A 21,588-nucleotide genomic window follows, 5' to 3' on the forward strand; every position below is an offset into this window, starting at 1 on the left:
TAATAACATCATGGACTTGGTTGAAACCAGTGACCTAAATGGATTATTTTTTTCCTAGTTTAATATCAGTTTCCTACACCTGTTGTTCTGATAATAATCTTTTGTTAGTGAAAATATAATGAAAAAACATCATATCATTAAATTGTTGTTATTATTCTTACTGAACGTTGAGATAAGAAGTCAGCTGCAGAGAATAATAACATTTGAAATTTCTAGAGCAACTTGGATGAAGAAAGCAAGAATCCTTTTCCTGAAGACCTTCAAAGACATACTTCAAAAAAACAGTTTAAAAACAATAAACTCTGTCAATTCTGTGTGAAAGAGAGGTATTCTATCAATTTTGCATCCAAAAAGCATTACACCTTTGGTAATATCATTACTACCATACTTTATTCAGAGTCCTGCTCGGTTTTATCTAATGCATAGAAGTGATCCTAAGGACATAAGAAATGCTGTGCTGGGTGAGTTTAGCTCAGGTTATTTAGGGAAAGCATGAAAGTGTAGCCTTTTTTTGAAGTCCAATATCTGTGTACAACACCATCCCCTCCTACAGTACAAGGAATAGTTGCATTCAAGCTGTTGGAGACTAGTTCTTGACCAGTTCTAACATCCATCAACACAACTTCTGCCTGTGAACTTAACTAATCCCTTCCTGAACCTCCTGATGTTGTCTGCTTCCCCAGGTAGACTCTCCAGAAGTTCACTACTGTCTGTTTAAAGATGTGTTTTAAAATAACATCCTGCCACCTCTAGAGAATAGCCCCTAGTTCTGTACTGTATGTGGTAAAGATATCTAAGTTAAAAATGACTGGACTCAGACATAAGTTGCCTGAGTTTTCATCTGGAAAGGGAAATTAACTTAGGCATATTAACTTAGGACATGTGCCTAAGCTAAAATCTGCAGGCACAGAAAACATAGTGACAGGTGTAGAAAGGACTATGTTATGGGGACAAAGTGAAGAAAGAGGATAATTACCTCTATGACAGCCTGTGTGTTTGACCCTTAAAGTGACCACAGAAGGGGAGAGGTGAAATTTCCTGAATGTAGAGCACAAGGAGAGAGTATCTTTGTCATGGTGAAAACCTTTAAAATTAGAATAAAAGCACATTTGTTCAGAAGACAAAGTTCTACAGGGCTAATTCCAGTGGCAAAAATTCTCATAGGAACTGAGAATCTTTGTGGTTTGAATGCAAGGCACATTTTTTCAACCTTGCTATCTTTATCATTAACAAACAGCACTGTTTAAAAAATAAAATAAAATGCCCAAAGCAGACAACAATTAACTTTCAAAACAAGACACTTCATTAAGCATACTATTCATGTAGGAGAGAGGATGAAAAACAAACAAACAAACAAACAAACAAAAACGCAAAACAAAACAAAAAAGAAAAAAAAAAACAGTCAATACTTGATAGATGTTAGTCAAGTGTTGGATGTTAGTCAATATGCTCAGATATGATGACAAGTGCGGTATAAGAATTCATTTAAAATCAGATACCTAATCCAGTCCCTGAATAGTAGATGTAGTGATATATTCCTCTTCAGCATAAACACTGAACAGATTAAAACTTGTGACAGACCTGCAACTCAGAAACTTAGAACTCCTATAGGAGTTAGTTGTTGGTCAACAGGAAAATTCCTCATAGAAAATACTCCCGGGTATATACTCAAACTATTCTGTAGTTAAGCTTGGTTTAGGTCTAACACAACTTTTACAAAGCTGTTTTACACCTCTTTCACTGATTCATGTCTTGATTCATTCTTGTTTACTAATTTCTCACATTCTGACTTTCTAAATAATCCAGAATTTTCTCTATCTGCCCAGCTAAATTAATGTCTTGTTTCCAGTAACTTAATTCTCCTCCCCAGACATTAGTAATGCAGATATTCTTCTTAATGTGGACTATCTACCTGCTATTCATTTCACATTGATGCTTGTCTCTTCAGAACTTCTGCTCTTTGACTTGGAGGGGGAAATTACTTTCCAGTGGATTACAGTTTGTGTAGCTCTGTACAAATTTTGATTGTGCTTCCAAGGCTGTAGTTGTGTGTTCTGAGGTCCAAAGCACAAAGGGGTGACCATTAAATGAGTCAAATAGGCAACCCAAACATTTCTCCGATAAGGAAGAAAATAAGTGGCTGTTAGAAGCAATTGATAAAATACCAGTGTCAGTAGTTGACTGTATTCTCTGTTGTAAATAAGTTGCTAAAAAAAAATAATTGTAGCCACATTGCAATAACAACAACAACAACAATAAAAATTAGTATGATCCTTGTTTAATCTGAATATTTAGAAAATTATCTTTGAAACTGAATTTTGGGTCAATATTTTTTCACGCTAAATGAAAGTTACCTTTGTTTAAAACCACGTAAAGTTAGAAACAGTATTAGAGCTCTGAGAACTCTGAGTCAACAGAACACAGAGACACCATCAACTCTCCTGTGTTTATCATGCCTAAATTATATTGATGGGATGGCCTACTGAAAAAAGTAGGTCATCAATACACATCTTTAGTTAGAAAATTAAGGTTCAGAGAGAAATATTGACAGCTTTAGAAGGAACAACAAAAGTTAGAAAGAAAACAATATTTGTAGAAAAAAAATTAGTAGAGTTGAATCCTAAGGAAGACAACATGTTTAAAATAAATAAATAAATAAATAAGGCAAGGAAAGAAAGATCACGTTCCTAAAAGAAAACAAAAACCCAAATGTAGATGCTGCTATGAAAACAAGTTAGGATTTTTGAGATGGCAAAGTGGTAAACTCTATAATAGTACTTCACATCTTGACTTAGATCTGAATAGGAAATATATTTGGTGGTCTTATGACAGTGTTTTTTTTTCCTTTGTTTGTTTGTTTTTTTCCCTCTATAATACCAGAATGAAACAAAACAAGTATATTCTATAACAAACTTTTGCTACTGGCAGAACTTACATGTATGTATTTTATCTTTATCCAAAGGCATTCTGGCCATCTGTATGCAGGACAGAAAGGCTGGCAAATTCTGATTCATTATTGTCAATACCTAGGCCATGTTCAGTTTAACTTTATGGTGAAAGAAAAGGTTGCAAAAATAAATAAATTAATTAATTAATAATAAATTAGTTACTTTATGGCATCTAGAAAGGAGGAGTAACAAGAAAACAGTAAGGAAGAAATTTATTTTTTTTAAAGAATAAAAAAAGAAGAGGACAGAAGTTGTACTCAGAGTACAGCCCTAGAATTTATAGCACAGAACTTTTATGTTGTATACTTCTATTTTATTGTAAATGAAGGCACTGTATTCTGTCCCTGGATCCTGCATGCATGCAGCTGAACTAAGAATTGTGATAACTATGTAATTACTTTGATATGCAGGTAAAATATTCCCTCCTTCTGTTGCAGCTGATCTCTTTTACAATGTTTTGGTCAGAAACAACACATATGACGATGCATTATTATCCTGAATGTTAATTCACAGATTAGAAAGAGCATCAGTCTTGTATTTCATTTCTACAGAAATGAAGGAGTTAACAGTTCTCCTAGGCCTTGAACTGGTCATGTCTTGATTCTTTTATTATTTTGCGATAAGCTACATAACTTAAATGACAACTAAGGATATGATTATGCAGTATACTCACACTAATGTTATCTCTTAGTTAACCTGAATGGTTAACTCTCAGTTAACGTGAATGCGTGGTACAAACTGGCTTGCTTGCTGTTGACTCCAACTCTAAAAACAGGACCTCATCATCACAATTTTCAAAAGCAACCTCTGTGTTTAAGGTATTAGGACAATATGTTAAGTTTATTTTTCACTATCTGAATATTCTGTTATTTCGGAAAGTCAGGTCCTTTAATGTTTCTGAAGTTGGATACTCAGAGTTGTCAGCTGCCTTTGAAAACCTTGGCCCTACACTAAGTAGATATTCAGTAAGATTAGGTTACCATTAATTTTTCTAGCTTCCTGTTCACAAATTAAAATTAGTGTGACCTAGTTCTTACCATGTAGCACTTGAGATTAACACCGTGCTGTGCAGTTATCTTGTACAAAAGAACAGCAGATCCAAGATGGCTGAAAATGACTGGCAACAATTTGGGGAGGGTTATTCCTTTTGCATTAAGTTTTATATAATCCTATCACTTTTTTTTTTTTTTTTTCTTATCTTTGACTACTATTTAGAAAGATGAAATCAGACCAATCACAAGGTAAAATGCTACCTGACTCATTCATTCTCTGCAATAATGTCATTAGGGACTGAAATGCCTGCTTTAACAGAGAAATCCCTGTTGCCTCCTGACACTGAGCTACACTACACCTGCCAGTCTCACAAATGTCATTTTTGTAGATTCCTTTTTTTTAAAAGCAAGCTGAAGCATCTAATTAAGTTTAAAATAGAATAGCCCTAGGAAGAACTCTTCTGAAAGCTGTAGTAGAGATAGCAGCTCATCTTAACTGGAGGCTAAGACTTGCAATGCTGTGTTCTTTCATGAAATCATGAGAGCTTTATGCAAACAAAAGTAATGCTTTTGCAAAGTCAGCCAGCACAAAGCAGCCATGTAACTAAAGAAAAGAAGCCAATCCACACATGGAAGAGAAATTAACTTTGGAAAAGAATAAGTGACAGGTGAAATGCAAATAGACAGATGAGCTGTATTTGTTCTGGTGTGATTTTCCAGGTCGGGTTTGGCACCAATATGGTTAAAGAGAATAGAAAAAAATAAAATAAATAGAGTTCAGCAACATGTTCTAAAAAATTCAGATTGGTTTAACAGCAAAATCTCTTCTGCAGTTATCACAGTCAATGTAAAACCCTAGACCCTTGTTTTAAAGAAGCTTTCTGCATCAGAAAACATTAGGTGCCTGAGGGATTAGCTGAGATGAGGAAATGTGGTTGCATTTCTGTGTGTATGAACTACCAAAACCAGTCTCAACCGCGTCTAGAAGGCCTGATCTGGAATGCCTGTAGTATCAGTTGAATTAATTAACTTCACTCACTAACTCACTGAGGGTCAAATTCTGATCCTGAGGTACAGGCCAAAACAATGAGCAGTATGAAAACTACAGTAGCTAAGAAAGCCCAAGCAGTACAAATCCCTTTTCCCCAGCCCTTTTTTATACCCAGTGAAAGAAAAGCACAATTTACTTGCGTTGTTTATTGTTGTCTTCATGTTTTCTAAGCTGTATTAGCTAGGTAGAGAAGTGAAGAGAGGCCTAAAGTTAAGACCTTTACTGTCCCTCTGAGTTAGCTGTAAGAAGCAAAAAGATATACTTCATTCAGATATACCTGCATGAAAATCCTATATTATTTTTACAGCAGCTTACAAGAGCACATTTCTTCTTCACGATCTTGAATTGGATGTAATCCAGCTAACAATCTAGCCCCCAAAATGACACTGTTTCAAAAGTCACATTCATAATGCATAAAAATCAAAGACTATTCTGCAAAACTTAATTTAAAATGAGCAAACAGAGTCTGTTGACCTTATACTCCAAAAATTATACCCTTCATATTATTTTAAACATACACGTTATACTTTAGCAGATTACTGTGCATTTTAATATTCACTCAAATTCATTGACTTCTAAAAACCTGAAGTTAAATTTTTGTGAAACAAAAGTGTTTTAGGAGAAAGAGTATTTTCTGAGAACCTTTCAAGTACAGAAGCCTTGAATCCCTGCTTTAGAAGACCTATCTACTGAAATGCTGACTTTGTTGAAAGTACAAGGGTTATGATTCCTGGAGTTTTGTTTTATTTTGTTTTCCTTTGCTTTGCTTTGTTTTGTTTTTGTTTGCAGTTTTAGTTTGGTTTGGTCCAGTTCTGTTTCTTGAATTGTTTTTCACAGCCAGGATACTGAACTAAATCAGTAGGTGTTTACAGAAATCCCTGAGAGAGAATACCAACGCATTTGTCTTAATATTAATAGAAAAGAAATACAACCTTCCCCCCTCCCCCCCCCCCCCCCCCCCCGAAATTGAACCTGATGTACTGAACATTTATTTAATAGTAAGTAAAGGAAGCAGCATGTAATGAAACTCCTACAGTGATAGCTGACCACTTTCTCCCTTTAAATTTGAAAGATTGTACTAATATGTTAAGATATATGTTTTGTTTTATAGTGCTTCATACAGATAACATCTCCAAATGTAAGGAAATGTTTTCAGTAGTTTTATGACCTGTTTGTTGTGCAATAACTGTTCATTGGTACAGCTGCAATCTCTTGCTTAGTTTCCAAAGGTTCCTTTGCTAAAAGTAAAAGTATTCCACTTTCCTATCCCATAACTACATTAATGATCAAGGAGTATTCAGAGAATGTAGAGGAGATATAAGTACCTACTTTGAAGCAAATCTCAGTAAATGATCTTGTTAAATGATTAGTTTTGCAGAATGGTGCCAACAGTAAACAAAGAACAAAGAGATGGGACTTACAATGATTACTTATTTGGACAGAGACTAACAAGGTAAAATGTACACTAAAAACAAATAAACTGTTGAAGTATGGGCGGGATGGGCACACAGTGAGGAGGAGGGGTCATTAATAGGTCCAACCCTGTTTAACATCTTTATTAACTATCCGGATCATGGATAGCGTGCATCCTTGATAAATTCATAGATGACACAGAACTGGGGGGAGTGGCTGATTTACCAGAGGGCCATGAAGCTATTCAGCAGGCCCTTGATAGGCTGGAGAGCTGGACTGACAAAAATGTCATGAAGTTCATCAAGGACATGTGCTTGGAGAACAGGAAAGGCCTGCACCTGGGGAGGAGCAACTCCAGCCACCAGAGCGTACTAGGGGACACCCAGCTGGAAAGCAGCTCTGCAAGAAAGGGCCAAGGAGTCCTGGTAAATACCAAGTTGAACATGAGTCAGCAATATGTGCCCTTGCCACTAAAAAGGCTAGTGGTATTCTTAGCAGTGGTAGGCAAAGTATTGCCAGCAGGTCAAGAGAGGTGATCCTTCCCCTCAACTCAGCATTGGTGATGCCACACCTAAAGTACTATGTCCAGTTCTGGGCCCCCAACTAGAAGAGAGACCTGGGCATACTGGAAAGAGTCCAATGGAGGGCTACCAAGATGATCAAGGGACTGGAGCTCCTCTGCTATGATGAGAGGCTGAGAGCTGGGACTGTTCAGTTCCCAGGCCTAGGGGGAATCCTACTGATGTCCTGAAGGAAGAGTGCTAAGAGGACAGAGCCAGGCTCTTTTCAGTGATGCCCAGTGCCAGAACAAGAGGCCATGGGCACAAACTGGAACACAGGAGGTTCCATCTAACCATCAGGAAGCACTTCTTTAGTGATTGTGACAGAGCACTGGAACAGCTTGCTCAGAGAAGCTACGGAGTCTTCCCCTTCCTTAGAGATCTTCAAAAGCTGCCTGAACAAGTTTTTGGGTGGCCTGCTTTAGGCATCCCTGCTTGAGCATGTGTGCGTGCGTGCATGCATGTGTGTGAATCAAATGGCCTCTAAAGGTCCTTGCCAAACTCAACCATTCTTTATTGTGTAAGAAATTTTTTATTGTGTAAGAAAGGGGCCTGGAGAACAAGTCCTACGAGGAGCGGCTGAGGGAGCTGGGCTTGTTCAGCCTGGAGAAGAGGAGGCTCAGGGGCGACCTTATCACTCTCTATAGGTACCTCAAGGGAGGCTGTAGCGAGGTGGGGGTTGGTTTGTTCTCCCACGTGCCTGGTGACAGGACGAGGGGGAATGGGCTTAAGTTGAGCCAGGGGAGTTTTAGGTTAGATGTTAAGAAGAACTTCTTTACTGAAAGGGTTGTTAGGCATTGGAACAGGCTGCCCAGGGAAGTGGTGGAGTCACCATCCCTGGAAGTCTTCAAAAGACGTTTAGATGTAGAGCTTAGGGATATGGTTTAGTGGGGACTGCTAGCATCAGGTCAGAGGTTGGACTCGATGATCTTGAGGTCTCTTCCAACCTAGAAATTCTGTGATTCTGTGAAATTGCTCAGGCCTACCTTTTTGCTTTCCAGAGCTATACTTGTAAAAGACAGTAGAGATACAATGATAAATTATTTGTCCAAAATAAGAATATTAAGAATCTACAACCACCTGTAAAACCTCTATTAAAAAGGGTGTTGTCTTACCTATGTGCTATAGATACAGTTTGACAGAAAAGAATAATATCTTTTTTAAATGTTTTAATGACCTCAATTAAAGTTTCACAAGAAGCATGGTATATAAGAATGTAAAACTGAATTCCCCCAGTGCAATAACTACTGTGTCTTCAACACATTATGCAGAGACTGGAGTACCAAAGTACTTCACCTATATGGCACTGTCCCATATAATTTGTAGTGTTTCTAAGGGAATAATGCTTGGAATTATATTATTCCTGGGGTCTATTACTTTAAATTTCAGACTGTATGGCTTTGATATTCAGAATTCAAAGGGTTTAAAACTAGGAAATTATTACCCACACACGAAGCATAATTTGCTGTATGTCTTTTCCAAATACTCTTTCCTTACATTTCTTTCTCTCTAATGGCTGGAGGGCTGTGATTAGTTGTTTCTCCTCTGCTGATGATTGACAATGGTGACAGCAATGTTCCCAGAGACAACAACATCTTTTTTTCTTTTTTTTTCACTCTTCCTTAGTTCATACAGGAGGACTGGGAAATGGGAGGAGGGGAGAACAACATATATAACATAACAAAAGCACATTCTATTTTCCTTACTTCTATTTGTATCTTACAGAGACATCATATTCTTCACTTTGTATAATAGGAATTCTTTTTTATAAAATCTACTGTCCAGAGAAAGTATTATGATAGTTCTTTTCCATTGTTTTTGCCTAGAAATAGATATAAATTCTGGGGGTATGTTTAGCAAATATACTCCCAGAACACTTAATACCTGATGCTAGGTCTTTTGAGAGGAAAAAATGGTATCGTAACCACTCCCAGAGATAGCCATTAAGGTGCTCTTTAACTTAACATCTCACCTAGGGAGCTTCCAAATAAAGTGTATATGTATATATATATAATTATATATATATATATAATTATTACTCTCTCTTACTCTCTTATAGGTAATACAAATATTATAGAATATTAACGTGGAAATTATTATTTTCGTTTTAATTTTATGTTTTCCTCCCCTTTTTGTTGCTACAGCTCTTCTAGAAATTGCTTCCTATATAGAAGATCCTCTTCACATCAGTGTGTTATCAATGTACCCGTAGAGCACTGCACTGCACGAGTATCTGGCTCAGATCAGCCAGGTGCTGCCCTAGATAGCAGTCTTTCCCTGTGGGCACACCCTTGTTTGTAACTTAGGCATGCAACCTACTTTAGAAATTCCCATCCACACGCACAAACATACTCATACAGAATTAGTCTTTTCCCCACTGAAAGAACAACTTTAAGGAAACATCCTCTCTGAAGAATTCACATTTGTATTGGATAAGTAAACCAGCAGCAGGAGAATCTGTAATTTGTCTTCGCATGACCTGTCTTTCAGATAGATGGCCAATAATGTTTTCTTTACTAAGCAATAACCAGTCTATGATTTTTTTTTATTAAACAAACTTCTTCCTCATTGAACTATTACTTGTTCTAAACTTTCAAAGAGGCAACACAGGTCAGCTGATGTGGGAATCTCCATTCCTTTATGGGACATCTAAAGAAGTGTTATGAGTAGCAATATATTTTAAAATCACATATTAATCAGCTCATAGAATACTCCTATACTGGAGCTTTATTTAGAAGGGGAAAGGGGGAGGGGGAGTGGAGAGTCAATTATGAAAAGCTTAAGTAGTCTTTGAACTCAGATTGCAAAAAGTATGTAGTCAACCATAATTTAATAATAAGGTATGTTTTATCCTCCATGTTCCTATATGCTGTAAAACTCCTTACAGAAGTCACAAGGAATTATAGCAGTTCAGTATCCTAATGTTAAGTTTCAGAATAAAAGTCATACTTCAACTGTACTGCCAGATAGCAAAGGACATGCAAAAAAGGTGGTAGCACAAGTAGGACACAGGTAGTATATAGACCTTCAGTTCTTGACTTCCCTACAAAGCAGTAAATTTCCTTCTACATCCTTAATCCTATACAACCCAAAAATCTGTAACAATGCCAACTTTATTGTTTTGATCATTTTATTGGCAGCAATGTTAGAGCTGGTTAGCTGCAAATTATTCTGTCTGAGCCTTCAAACATGAATACGTTTATGAACTATGAATTATGTTCAAAGACATGTCACTACTGCCCTCCCAGCATTATACAAAGAAGTCCATTAAACTGTACATAATATGGGTTTAATGCTATTTCCTTTGATATCTATAGAGAAAAAGTCTTACCATGTGCTTAGCGCACTGGTTAGGATTTTGATGAGCATGCTCAGTCTGGCTACTATAGCACCTTCCTATGTAATTGTAATCCTGGGAAAGTCAGTAGGAAGAGAGAAAAAAAAAAAAAAAAAAAAACACAGATGTTTAAATCCTGAATACCAAAATATGCATGTTTGCTGCAGTTATGTTAAACTGCTAAATTTCTTCTAGCTGGGGTTTTCAGCCTCATTGTCCCATGTTTTAACAAATGTATTCTATCGTAAGTGAACAGGGGCATTACTTCTTCTAGCTGCACATAGAATGAAAGTTGCAAACCACCCCATCCCCAAATTTATTAACCATTTCAGGTTCTAAAATCTTATTACAAGTCTCTGTTTCCCAGTATCTCTAAAAGAGCTGTCTCAACCCTGGAGAAAAGTGAGAGAGAGAGTGAGACCAGTGGGTGGAATTTATCTCAACTAGCTTAGTCTGATGTATTCTTTAATGAATTTATAAAATATAGAGAAAAATAGGCATTTTAGGATATGAGTCAACTTGCATGTTTTCTTTAGGATGCTATGGCATTTATCACAGATAATGACATTTATTTCCAAAGGAGCCTCGCTCAGATGTAGCTGTCTTCAGATGTCTATACCCATTCACACAAACCTTGCCTCTGTGATTCATAGCACTCCTGTTGGCAAAGGTTGAGAGACCTCCACTCAGCAAGCTCATGCTGCAGATTCCTACTCCTTTTAACCCATAAGGAGAGACAGACTGTGGAGATCAGTACTCTGAACTCTTCCAAAGGATCCAGAAACTGAGCAGCTACTGTGGTGGTTGTGGGTCTGCCACCATTACAGACTCTGAAGCTACATATATATTGTTGACCTAAATCATGATTTAAGCTTGCACTTGATTTGTAACTTTGATCATTAACACTGCTTGAAGACTAAATTAAGCCAGTGGTATCTCTTAGCTAGAAAATATAAGTAGAGGAAATGAAATACTTATATTTGAATAGAAAAGGTTGACAAGAACCCAGTTCCCATTTATAAAAATAGGTTGTATAGATGTAGTTGTTCTCTCACATCATTAAGATTTTTATATATTTTTTTTCCCATCAAATACCTATCTATAAGGCAGAGAAATGAAGAAATTAATACATCCTTTCTAGCACTTCCTTGCCTACTCTTAATACACCCAAAATGGCTGTTGTAGTAGGTAGTTCCCAGTCTTATTGTTGTATACGGAGAATACTTATATTCTGTGTTCCTCATATTGTTTAGGAAAATTAGGTAATTTAGCAGCCAATTATATTAATTAACTTTTATGGTAATTTATTTCATTGATAATAGAGGTTCTTTGTATTTTCCAAAGTATTAACTTTTTAAAAGTTGGTATTCATTAGGAAAACAACAACAACAAATGCACACTGCTTATAGCTGTTATATGACAAGGAACAGAGATACAAGATATGCAAAGTAGGCATACTTGGAGACAATAGGAACTGCAGGTTTTTCAAATTCTTTCTTCCCTCCAGTCCCAGTGAATCTTTCCCTGAAATTTCACATAAGTTAATATCAAAGCTGTTTTCACCCTAAATTAGTATACAACTTTGAGCTTTTCAACAGAGACCATGCATTGTTGAAAGCCCCCAAATTCAGTGATTTGTTCAAATCCTGAAGCCTCCCTGATCTGTCCTCTGGTACCGCTTTTGCATTCTACCTGTCTCAAAGTCTGCTAGAAGTATTTAATTATATTTTTAACACTGCTTTACTTTACATGAATACACTATTTTAGCATTTACAAAGAATTTTTAAATTCTAAAAATTCTTCTATGATAGCAGAAAAAAAAAAAAAAAGTTATTTTATCAGATATCTTTGTATGTCCTTCTAGCTACCATCTGCCTGTATATTGTTTTATTTCCCAAATAAAAGATAAACAGATAATATTATTTCTTCTGCGATGTTTGTTTGCATAGGTGGGGCTTTCATTATCAAACTTAATGCAGTGAGCATCACAAACACATAGCTTGATGCTTACTGCCAAGTCTGATCATGAACCTTTCTAAAAAACTTGTTACAATAAAAAAAAAAAAAAAAAAAAAAAAAAAACAAGACAAAATAAAATAAAACAAAACAAAACAAAATAAAATAAAATATTTAGCAGATAATTTTAAATACCAGATTTCCTGAATGTTTGATATTTTACAGCAGGTCTCAGTGCCATAAAAATGTGTGCAAACTGGTTATTTGCACATACAAATATACATAGTCAGCTGTTGATGTTCTCAACTACAGTACTACAAAGGCATATTTAACGCATATTTATGGTATGGTGCCTGAAATGATACTGTATAATTGATATATTAGTATTCAATATTTAGATTCCAATCTAGCTATGCAGAAATATCTCATCTGCTTGAGCAAGTTCCCTAGATCTTGGGTCTGGATATACATGGCCATTTCTTATTTACCTGACCTCTAGAATGGACTAATAAAGGGTAAACAGATTCAAAGCACTGGCTAGAACTTTGGTACCACTACCTCAGTCCCATTAATTAAATACAGAGAAAGGGGAAAATTGGTAGGTGGTAACACTGAGATTTCTCACTTTCTTCATTCTGCCCCTTAAAATGATGCATTTATGGAATGCTGTATACAAATTTTCAATTGTATCATTATATAAATCCAGACAGCATGTAGGCCACTTCCTACAGATCTGCAAAAGGCATTTTAAAACAACAAGTGTATCATACTATAAAGCAATGCATGTATGCAATCACAATTTCTAAAGGCTGGGAAATTTGTAAAGACTGCAGACAAACATTGAAAAGAGCTACACTAATAGGTAGCATAAATAAATGACATTTTGGAGGGAAACTCGTATTTAATCAAGAAAGGGTCACTGATACCAGATGGGAGACCTCTGTACTACTGGAAGATAAATGAATTGTTTTTACTACACTGTCCATATAACAGTACACTATAATTAAAACTGCAATATTGAACAACATGATTACAAAATTTGACATATGGTGAAATACGTGTATTATGTTGGTTATATTTAAGATACAGAACACCTTTTATTATTGTTATTACCCGTCTCCAAATTTTTAAACACTGCTTAAATGGAAACATTGCAAAATTCCCAGTATCAATTATGTCTTCTTGTCAGCTTTTATGATGTCCTACCTTTAATTTTAATACTGTAAAATATTTTGCAGTTGTTTACCTTTCTTTGACTTTCAAATAATCAGTGTACTTTTTGCTCGTTTCTTCAAATAAACATACATCAGTTTTTGTCTATTTATTTATAGTCTGCTCATAATGCTGGAGAGTGTAGACTTACAGATTATTCACATTTCAAAGTGCAATATCAGTTCCATCATCGTAGATTTTCAGCCTCATATTACTAATTTATTTACCAATGAATGGTCCAAAAACAGTCAGTCCAACTCCATAAACAATATAACCTCCTCTACATCTCCTTTACATCTATGCATATGCAAATACACACTTTGCTTATGACAATAGCTTTTGTTCTATGTCCTTCTGGAAGCTAATAAAAAGATTTCTATGAAAGTGGTACCCATTGACACAGTATTTCTTCAGATGAAAACCATTAAATCATGTGAATTATTTCAATAGCTTGGCTTCCATTTTTGACCCTCAAGATACTCTAGAATCACTGAGCACTTTGATACTCAGCTATTTTCTAGAATCAGCACTATGAATACTGTGACTGTAAAATGTTTGATCTTTGGTATTCCATTCTGAAAGCATTGTCTAAGCTGTATATTAACATTTTGCTAAATAGTTATATGTAATATATAGTTAAATAATATCTTTGCTGTGCTCCACAGATCCTATCTAACCATAAAGCACAGGACTGTCAACCCACAACCATGAAAATTAATAAAGTAAAAACAGTAGCCAGCTTCTTCTTATTATTATATTCTTCTTAATACCAGAACTGCATATTCACCCTTATCATACAAACACTAGCGAGGGTTTGAAGCATTTATTTTTATTTATTTTTTTTTTTAACTGAAATATTAATGGACAGCGTGTTCTTTACTCCTTCATGTGAAGTGCAACAACATACTGTTAAGTAGTAATTACCTTAGAGGTACCCTATTTTCAACAGCAAATTAAGTGAATCTAGCTTATGGCTTCTATGAAAGTCTCTTAATAGTTAAAACTTAAGTTTCAGCTCATCAAAATGAAAGACACTTGTGAAATCAATAGCAATAACCTCATTGACATAAGTGATGTCAGGTTTTCAACCACTATGAAATGCTAAATGTGTTTCATTAAAGGTACAATAATTATAAGGCTGTTGATGAAACCAAGTCCTGAATTCATTAATCAGTTAGTATGAAATCTAAAATAATGACCTAATAAGACAAAGTACTTCAGGATTTGGACTATCAATAAAAAGAAAATAGAGTAGCAAATAATATACTGCATTTACATCTATACTTTCAGACTTTAGCCACAGGCTACCATCAGAGTAACAAGAGCCAAAAGTAGCAGTTTAATATCCAAGTTTCTTGTTAGCATGGTGAAAAGAGAAACAGACATAAACACAAGTCCACAGACAGTTCAGCTGATCAATTTTCCAACCAGCAGACATTTGTTAATTGGGCATCCTCATTCCAGCATGCAGAGTCTGGGAACAAACCCCTAGAGGGCATTTCGAAAGTCAAAAAGACCTGGTGGAATGGCTGCTAGAACTCTACAGAAATCAGCAGGAGATCCATATTTTGGAATAACTCCAGGATTTCTTCTCCACAGGACAATGGAACTCAGGAACATGGCAATTAATAACTTCTACCTGGAGGGATATAGGGAATAGATGAAACAAAACATTCCTTTTTTCTTTTAGTTATGACTCTGGGGTTATGTACCAGCACAGTAGCTATCACTTTTTCTTTAGTTTTGATTTCACTTCTGTCCTGCCACATGCAGACAACAGCACATTCCTTGTTTCAGGGTTAGGACTGTTTCTATTGAGTGTAAATTTCTAGCTACATTTATTTGAAGTTTATGGCATTCACACTTCTTCTTTAAGGACTTGGATCTGCAGTCCATAGTCACATTGTCTCCTTTATGCATGCTACTTACACCATTAATTTAATTAGATATATAGGATACTGAGGAGTGATCAAAATTACTTTTTTTTTTTTTTTTTTTTGGACAGGTGCCTTCTTGTCTGGACCTTCAAATTTCTCCTTAAAAGTCACCACTATGGGAATGCATACAAAACCCCTGCATTCCGATAATGGCTAAGCAGGTGGTGACTTGTAATTACTGTGATTACTGCTATTGACTAGCTACAAATTGTGCTCACAGCGTGTCTGTGCTAAAACATCCTATTATTCTTGTTATCCCTTCCTCTTGACATCCCACACTTGTTCTTTTTTTAATCCTCCTATAATGTCATGTCTTTAAATTTTTAAGGTCTGTAGAATGAGGATTTTTTTTTTACACATGGGTCAGCAAGTACATTACCATGCTGGTACCAGGTAATACCTTCTACCACAAGAACATATGTAGTAGACCCCATTATTAAATAAAGGGTACTCAGTGCAATTCAAGATATCCCCTTCTGCAATATCTATGCATTTGTTATATATATAACCACATAAACATATTAGACTCAACAAATCTGGTTCTTGCAACAAAAGCTGCAAGCAATAATTTCACAGGAAGTCAAACATTATTTAAATCCTAAAGTTCTTTTGAAAATCTGTACTGGAAAGACTGAATTCTCAGAATTCATTCTGGCCTTTCCCAATCAGAAAACCTGGCTGAATTCATATGAGCTTACATATGCTTCTTGATAAAGAACTATTCCTCCTCTTAAGTTGAAATCCCTTGATTCCATTAGCAAGAAGTCACAAACATCACTAGTTCCAGTGTGCTCAACAGGAGTAAGCAGTTCACAATTTAACTCAAACAACAGCAATACTTATTTATTTATTTATTTTTATTTTCTCACATTCCCACACAGTGATATGTCCAGTGATAGTAAAGCATTGCATTAGTCATGACTTAATGCAAGCTACATTAAAAACAATAAAGTAGAATGCAGCACATTAGAAATAATTCCATCCCTTAAGCTATTGCTAATGTTTACTGCAGCATATGGCTAATAGAATTGGAATAAAATATTATTTTTCCCTCTGTTGACTTTTTGCTGAATAGCAGAGACTTCAATAATCCGTATTCAGATAAGACAAAGGCACAAAGCGTTTGGTTGTGTATCTGTGTTTATATGAGTGAAAATGAAGTCAGAGGTGCAAGTGATACAGGAAGTTGTGTCAAGGGGAAAAACTAGCAGTTGTCAAACTCCCAGATATTCCTTTTTAGCGATTAATTTCATGATGGTTATTTGATAAATCTCATCTATTTGTCTAGATTCTCCTTCTGTATTTTTTTGCCTCTCCCTCTCCCTCTCCCTCTCCCTCTCCCTCTCCCTCTCCCTCTCCCTCTCCCTCTCCCTCTCCCTCTCCCTCTCCCTCTCCCTCTCCCTCTCCCTCTCCCTCTCCCTCTCCCTCTCCCTCTCCCTCATCTTCCCCTTCCCCTTCCACTTTCTCTCTAAGCATTTTTCCTCTTTCCTCTTTTTCTTTTTCTTTTTCTTTTTCTTTTTCTTTTTCTTTTTCTTTTTCTTTTTCTTTTTCTTTTTCTTTTTCTCTTTTTCTTTTTCTTTTTCTTTTTCTTTTTCTTTTTCTTTTTCTCTTTTTCTTTTTCTTTTTCACTTTTTCTTTTTCTTTTTCTTTTTCTTTTTCTTTTTTCTTTTTCTTTTTCTTTTTCTTTTTCTTTTTCTTTTTCTTTTTCTTTTTCTTTTTTCTTTTTTTTCTTTTTCTTTCTTTTTCTTTTTCTTTTTCTTTTTCTTTTTCTTTTTCTTTTTCTTTTTCTTTTTCTTTTTCTTTTTCTTTTTCTTTTCTTTTTCTTTTTCTTTTTCTTTTTCTTTTTCTTTTTCTTTTTCTTTTTCTTTTCTTTTTCTTTCTTTTTCTTTTTCTTCCTTTTCTTCTCTTTTATATTTTTTATTCTTTTATATTTTTATTCTCTTTTATAGTTTTATTCTCTCCTCTCCTCTCCTCTCCTCTCCTCTCCTCTCCTCTCCTCTCCTCTCCTCTCCTCTCCTCTCCTCTCCTCTCCTCTCCTCTCCTCTCCTCTCCTCTCCTCTCCTCTCCTCGCTTTTTCCTTTTTTTTTTCCCTTCTCCCTTCCCTTCCCTTCCCTTCCCTTCCCTTCCCTTCCCTTCCCTTCCCTTCCCTTCCCTTCCCTTCCCTTCCCTTCCCTTCCCTTCCCTTCCCTTCCCTTCCCTTCCCTTCCCTTCCCTTCCCTTCCCTTCCCTTCCCTGCCCTGCCCTGCCCTGCCCTGCCCTGCCCTGCCCTGCCCTGCCCTGCCCTGCCCTTCCTTGCCCTGTCCTTGCCCTTGCCCTTTCCTTGCATTTCTTTCCAAGAGGACAATGATAAGCAATGTATGACTTTTTCTTCTGAAACACATTGTAAAGACATATCTTCAGTGCTATTAGCCTCCTGTTATCCCAAATTTATCTTCCAGTCTTTCAATTAAAGAAGTACATTGATTCTGAGTTAAATTTACTTCAAGGTGATGTATTTCATCTGATTTTATGATGAGTATTGATTTTTATTTAGTGTCTACTGTGTGGTTTCAATAAAAATAATAATGAATGTTGTTGATGCATGTTATTTACCCTTTGATCTGACTTTTATAGTTTGAGGACTTTCCTGAAGGTATATGCTATGTTAACATGAATCCTGACTGGTTGATACAGTTCAGTTATCATATATTGAAATGCTCCTGTTCATACCAGAATAATTTTAAAATTTGATCTTTAAACTGGTTAAGTGCAGTTCCTTTACATTATAGTGTGTTTCATTATCTCTTCTTCTGCCACTACTGTTTGACTTTCACCAGTGGCATATTCATCTTCTGCATTTATTTAGCTTGTTTTACATATGGTTGAACAGTGAGAACACTTTGCAAGCCTTTTTGCCATATCTGTATTTTTGAGCCATAAGAACAAGCCTGAAAGGAGATGTATATCTACATGATCTACTAGCTCAATACTCTTCACCCTGAATTTGCAGCCATCCAGATGCTAGGATCAAAATCTGAGAAAGGCAGTACCTTCTTGTTGGGGTTTAATGTGGCAGGCAGTTAAGCACCACACAGCCATTCAGTCACTCCCCTCACCCCTGGAGGAATGGGTTAGGCAAAAGAAAAAAAAATAAATAAATAAAACTTGTGGGTTGAGATAAATACAATTTAATAAGAAAGAAAAGGGAAAACAAACTAACAAAAAGAATATGCAAAACAAGAGATGCATGGCACAATTGCTCACCATCAGCCAACTGATGCCCAGCCAACACCTCAGCAATGGGAGCTTCCCCCGCCAACTCTCCTCAGTTTTATTGTTGAATCATTTGGTATGAAAAAATCCTTTGGTCAAGTTGGGTCAGCTGCCTTGAACGTGTCTCCTCACGGCTTCTTGTGCATGCTCAGCCTCCTCAGTAGCAGTTCAATATGAGGAGCTGAAAGTCCTTGACTTCAGGCAAGCTCTACTCAGCAACTAAAGCACCGGTTTGTTATGAGCATTATTTTCCTCCTAAATCCAAAGCATTGCACCATACCAGGCACTATGAAGAAAATCATCCCAGCAAAAATCAGGTTACTTTTGAAGTTTACTTCTTGATACACACAGATTAAAAGGAAAGCTTTTGTGCTGTTTTCCCTTTCTGATGGCATCTCATGACTGACACCAAACAGAGTAAAGGGACAGGGATTTTTCCTGGAAAGTTCTAACATTGTCTGCCTCAAAGAGAGAAATAACCTGTTTAAATTAGGATGCTCATAAAGGGAATGTATAGAATAACATCTCAGGAGGTCCTTTGCTTTCTGGATGCTCCTGAACCCTATAGCAGACATGATGATATAAATAGTCTGACTAAAACTATATTCTACAGAAATCATGTTACAGCAATGCATATTGTATCACTGCTCTCAAGTGCCTTTATCCTAGAAGTCCGCAAAAGTTCATGTGAGTCTAAACTCTGCTTTCAGCATTTCAGTATGAATCACAATTTCATTGAAATATTGGTGCAGATGCTCGTGATTAATGCATACTGTAAACTCAAGAACAGTTCACAGAATAAGTTTAAAAAAAAAAAAAAAAAACAAACAAGCAAACAAAAGTAAGATGTTGTTAATATGTTGTGAATAAATATCATATAAGAGGTTCTGGTTCAATGTTTATATCAATTATCTATAAATTATTATTTGCCAATCATTTGGTTGAACCATGATTAGGCAGATTATGAATCATAAGGTATGATTTGTCTCTTCCAATATAACAGTTAATTTGTTAAACCAGATACCATAAAATGTCAAAGGCTGAACATACGAATTTTCATGTTAAAAAAATATAATAATAATAATGAATAAGTATTGAAAATTTCAGATTTTGCAGAGTATCACTTTTATGTGACATCTCTGCAACAAGATGACCCAAGAATAAGCATCAAAATATTTATTCTTATCCGTTATGACCAACATCCAAATACTTAGACAACTTTACTTAATGATAATTATTATCCTATTCATTTATGTCTAAATGTATAAATATGTAAACTTTGTAAAGTTGTATTGCTGACAAACTGGATGTTACATTGGAAGAATTAAGAGTGAAATAAAACCTTAACAGTGGATAAAAATGAATTTATTTGAATGATAATGATAAGATTAACTTATCCAGACTACACTTCATTAAAATAAATGAAAAGAAGGTAGGATATAGCTTCTCTTTCTTTTCTTTTCTTTTCTTTTCTTTTCTTTTCTTTTCTTTTCTTTTCTTTTCTTTTCTTTTCTTTTCTTTTCTTTTCTTTTCTTTTCTTTTCTTTTCTTTTCTTTTCTTTTCTTTTCTTTTCTTTTCTTTTCTTTTCTTTTCTTTTTCTTTTCTTTTCTTTTCTTTTCTTTTCTTTTCTTTTCTTTTCTTTTCTTTTCTTCTTTTCTTTTCTTTTCTTTTCTTTTCTTTTCTTTTCTTTTCTTTTCTTTTCTTTTCTTTTCTTTTCTTTTCTTTTCTTTTCTTTTCTTTTCTTTTCTTTTCTTTTCTTTCTTCTTCTCTTCTCTTCTCTTCTCTTCTCTTCTCTTCTCTTCTCTTCTCTTCTCTTCTCTTCTCTTCTCTTCTCTTCTCTTCTCTTCTCTTCTCTTCTCTTCTCTTCTCTTCTCTTCTCTTCTCTTCTCTTCCCTTCTCTTCTCTTCTCTTTTTTCTTTATTTTTTTCTTTTATTTTCCTTTTTTTTCTTTTTTATTTTTTTTTTCCTTTTCCTTTCCTTCCTTCCTTCCTTCCTTCCTTCCTTCCTTCCTTCCTTCCTTCCTTCCTTCCTTCCTTCCTTCCTTCCTTCCTTCCTTCCTTCCTTCCTCCCAAGCTCATTGACCCTAATGGTCACTTTTGTCACTATTATTTTAGCTTAGAGGACTGTTCTTTATTTTGAAGTCTTTTCCTATTTAGAATCCAGAGTTCCAGAGGTCACTTATGATGAAAGAATCTTTGAACATCCATTATCTGCAGGCATTCAAAGATTAGAGCTGTCATTTCCAGAAGTACATATTGACAGAAAACTGCTATTTTTTAGTCTAATTTTGTTTTCAGAAACTATTTAATACAGCACTGTCCATCAAGTGGGTACAGAAGGACTAAATGTGAAAGATAATTTGAAAGCACTCCGTGTCAGTGAGATGTCACCTACCAATTACAGTGTATGAAGGCATTCTGAATGACATATGTTCATGTTTTATCAACAAAGATACTGAATATAGCACTACATATCTGATGAACACTTTTTACTCTAATTTTCTAAGAGAAGATTCATGTAATAATTTGTCTTTGTAAGTTTACTTGTGTGCATGTTTGTCTGTCCTTCCATATGTAATCTATAAAAAAAAAATATTTTTGAACACGGTGGCAGATTTCAACCAACAAAAACAACAGGGCACAAAGATAACAGAGTTTTCTAAGTTTTGTGAAAATAGGCTGTAGCATAAAGAAAGGAATTTCAGTGAGTTCTTCAGCTTAATATTAAACAAGAGAAAATGCATTTTATAAATACACCCATCACTGGGAAAAGCATCAGCCAATGCTTGCAGTCAACTGCAGAATGCAAATTTTATAAATAAACCTAAATGTTGTTAGTTCCATGCTCACAGAATAAAGAATTCATATTGTATGTGGATACTGTTCTGTGAGGAATACTGCATTACTGTTGAGACTAGTTGGTTAAAAGCC

The sequence above is a fragment of the Aythya ferina genome (genome assembly GCF_964211825.1).
Source record: "Aythya ferina genome assembly, chromosome: 1".
Taxonomy (NCBI): domain Eukaryota; kingdom Metazoa; phylum Chordata; class Aves; order Anseriformes; family Anatidae; genus Aythya; species Aythya ferina.